Genomic DNA, 4,055 nt, shown 5'->3' on the forward strand with positions numbered 1-4,055 from the left:
ATAACATAAATTTTTGCAGCCCGACTATTATTATACTTAAAGCCCAAATATAGAAAGATGATAGTATGATTTGTTTGTAACCTATACTTAGACAACATAAAATTTTGCAGCCTGACTATTATTATATTTAAGGCCCAAATATAGAAAGATGATATTATTTGTTTACAACTGATACTTTGTATAGGATGAAAGTTAGGTTAACGTGATATATATCATTAACTACTACGAAATGTCATTATTAATGTTTTCGTAGACTACGAAAAACAATTAGGCAGGTGCCAAATCTTTTTTTTTCAATCTTCAATATAAATTTCATAATTTAAGTTCTAAAGAATTGTGTTGCAAGGAAAAATATTTGATATATAAGTTCGTTTGGTAATAACAAAACAACTTAATTTATTTTTACTCTTTATATAAATTTTTGTAGGTGAGGAAGGCTTGAAACCAAAAAATATCTTCTTTTTTATTTTATTAACAAAACAATTTTGAATAGCTTCGTATCTTTGCTATTTTTTTTTATCAAAGCGTCTTGTTGCTATTAATAAAAAAAATCAACACTTAAAAAATTCATTACTTTCCGATTTATAGCAAAAACATGCAATACTTAAGCTATAATATATAGCAAACTTTGATTTAAAATGATGTCCAAGTAATACAGATTAAGAGTATATCTTACATTTTTTTAAAAAAGTTATTATGTTGGATCACAATATAAATCAACTTTGAGTCATATAAAGAAAGTCTAATTTAATGAGATCGCCGAGTATTAAGTTTATCATATCATATACATTTATGTTTGGATTAATATAAGTTTTCATAGCAATTGAATTTTGGACTTACTAATTTTCAATTGATTTTTATGATGTCACGTAAGCCAAATTGACATCCTAATTAAATGACACCTAAGCAAGATTCTTTTTTAATTAATAAAAACTTAAAGTTACAATTTCGTAAATGTTTCTCTATTAATATATAGGGGATTGTCACATAAGACTATATAATCATTTATTACATAACAAATTTAGCAATATATTACTATAAAAATATAAATATATTAGAAGTAATTAATACATGCATAGCTAATATTCAGTGATTATATAATGGCAATTGTGGCCACTTCCAAGTAAACCGTAAAGCCTATTTAAAAAAAGGGGAAACCCCATACATGACAATAATGGTTTCGATGGAAAATAATAGTAAGGGTTACTTTTAAGTTTTAACATGTATAACCATTAAAAAAAACATGTATAACAATCACAAACCATGAATTTTACCAAAAAAAAGGTGTACATGAATAAGTTTAAAACACATCAAAACAACATGTATTAATTTGACAGCGTTTAATCTCTGAACCATATACCAGATCAACTATTAAGAAGCTTAAGAGCATGATTATTGAGAGGTTCTTAGAATGAGGTTCTTAGCGGAATATAAGAACCCGTCTCTTAACTTTTAACTAAAAAAACTAAGAACCGGTTCTTAGTTTTTTTAGTTAAAAGTTAAGAGACGGGTTCTTATATTCCGTTAAGAAACTTACCCTAAGAACCCCCAATAATCATGCTCTTACATTCGAAAAAACAACATGTATTCCCTTTTAACTGATCTAAAAACAATGTGTCCTATTTATGTTATATACCATTTGAACTTATTCCCATTTGAGGCATGTCCAATAGTTTATACAGACTTGTTGAGACTTAAATAGGAGATCATTACTTTGATGAATAACATAATTAGGTCGCTTATAGAATCTCGCTTTGATTAAGTTTCAGTAGTTTAAACTTGTTAGAATATTGCTGTTAAAATTCATATTGATCATAATTTTCCAATAGTTTTTTGTATATCGTTTCTTGATAAGTAGTTTCTCCTGAAGAAGAACACCTTCGAAATCAGCTACAAAATCAAAACTATGATGACGTTACTGGAACTTCTTATCATGGTAGCTCGTGTATGTAACTTGGCAAAATTAAATAAAAATTTTGTATTGTTCAGACTTCAGTAGGGGATAATAACATTATGAAATCGCCATTAGTGTTTACAGTAAATGCTTATATCACATCTCCCCCACATGTGACCACTTTCACGTAACCCATCTGTTAGTGCGTTTCTGGACTGACAATTACTTTCACTTTCGTTGGTGCCTTATCCAAAGGTTTGAAACCAACTTCTCTGCTCTTCCACCGATGAAATACTGAACATATTAAAAATATTAATTGGATCGAACTGTTCTCTTTTGTTTTGAGTGTAGTGTCTCTGAGATAAAGAGCAAACGACGAAAGAAAGCTTTCTATTACATGGTATCTCACCAGAATCAATCTTTTTTGGACCGTGAGTATCTCTAAACACAGAATGTAATGTCTTTTTTTTTTTAATTTTCGAACACAGAAATAGTATTCAGGTCGATATAGCTTTACTTCGAAAAATTTCAGGACATAGATCAAAATGTTGTCTCAGTTCAGACGCATGCATTTGGTTTCTTTAATCAGGTATTGCAATGAGGAAAGCAAGATGATCGTTGTGTATGAGTATATGAAAAAAGGAACGCTTAAAGACCATCTGTATGACTCATATAATCCTAGGTTGAGCTGGAGACAGAAGTTTGAGATATGCGCTAAAGGGCTTCACTATCTCCATACAGGTTCCGCAAGAGCCATTATACATTGCGTGTGAAGTCTGCTTCAGGTAAACATTTAGGACCAACTCTGTTTGATCAAAAACGGTGTTTATGCTGGTGATGTTTGTTGGAATCATACAATAAAGAATCTGAAGATAATGATTAGATTCTTGAGGTTTAAGAGAAATCTTGAAAGAATCAAATGAGAAATGAACATCAAAAAGAGTAATTATCAAAGATTGTATTACAAGAATGGTTTCTAGTGTAAAGTAATCTAAGAATCCATAAACCCTTTGTAAGAAGTGTTCTAAGTCTAAAATGGAGAAGAGAAGATCCTTTCTAATAAGGAAGTAGCTCCTTATTTATAGAAGAAAGATGTCTAGGGTTTCCTAACAAAGTGAGTCTAATTTATTGTCTAATGGGCCTTGAGGAAGGATGTAAATCCACCCCCAACAGTAAGCCCCCCAAGTTCGTAGAGAGAAATGAAGTCGATCTCTATGAATTTTACGAATAGGGTTTATTAGACAATTAACTAGACACATTCATGCATATGACAGATTTAAGCGAGTTTACTTTGAACTTCTGCCTAGTAAAAGGCGAGTTTGCTTTAAACTTGTGCTTAGCGTAAGACGAGTTTACTGGACTCATGATGAGTCAAAGGCGAGTTTACTGAGAACTCGTGCCTAGTAGAAGGAGAGTTTTTGTAAACTCATGCCTAGCCTAAGACGAGTTTTTGTAAACTCGTGTCTAACAATAAGCGAGTCGACTGTAAATTCGTGCCTAATAACAAGCAAGTTCAATTTAAACTTGTACCTAAAATACAAGTTTACCGAACTATTTCCGACCCGAAGTCTCGTGTTGAGATCGTGTGTTGAGATCGTATGTGTCGAGCAAGTTGTTGGTTTGTATGTTCGTCAGGCTGTGATGACGTTGAGAAATGTTATGGCTTGTTCTAGTGCTTGTACCGCTTCCGGTAAGCTCGTTGCTGAGGCCATCCTTCGAAGCATGAGGACATGATGGTGGCAGCCACTTGTCTTTGGCTGAACGATCGCTGGCTCACAAAAAGCATGATCATGATTAGATCAATATAAACCAAAAGACATAACCAACAATAAGCAAGTGATCAGACTTGTTTACTTAACGCACACAAATTGCAATATGGCAGTAGTAATTTGTTAATTACTAAGCAGTATTCACAGGTTGCAAATAATAAAGCAATCAACGTTAGTTATCTCATAAATGTTTTAAAAGAACTTATCTTTGTCGTGAAGGAGGAACAAGTATCCGACAGAATCGCTTGTGGTGAGATCTATTCGTCAAGAGGTTGCGCCTTCTTTGCATTTTGACGAGAGGTTCATACTGGTAGCGACAGGCTTGGCGAACTTTAGAGGAGAAGGTAAGGTCATGTTGACCTTAAAACTTATCGTGCCAAGATCATGGTGTG

At 32.5% G+C, this 4,055-nt stretch overlaps 1 long non-coding RNA gene across 1 annotated transcript; it reads left to right on the forward strand.

The window, feature by feature from the left end:
* The first annotated feature begins 1,954 nt into the window (after nucleotides 1–1,954).
* On the forward strand, nucleotides 1,955–2,528 carry LOC106334432. The gene is made up of 2 exons (XR_001268611.1): nucleotides 1,955–2,325; nucleotides 2,484–2,528. It is a non-coding gene; the product is annotated as an uncharacterized LOC106334432 (long non-coding RNA).
* The last annotated feature ends 1,527 nt before the right edge of the window (nucleotides 2,529–4,055 follow it).

The sequence above is a fragment of the Brassica oleracea genome, chromosome C3 (genome assembly GCF_000695525.1).
Source record: "Brassica oleracea var. oleracea cultivar TO1000 chromosome C3, BOL, whole genome shotgun sequence".
In the NCBI taxonomy this organism is placed as follows: domain Eukaryota; kingdom Viridiplantae; phylum Streptophyta; class Magnoliopsida; order Brassicales; family Brassicaceae; genus Brassica; species Brassica oleracea.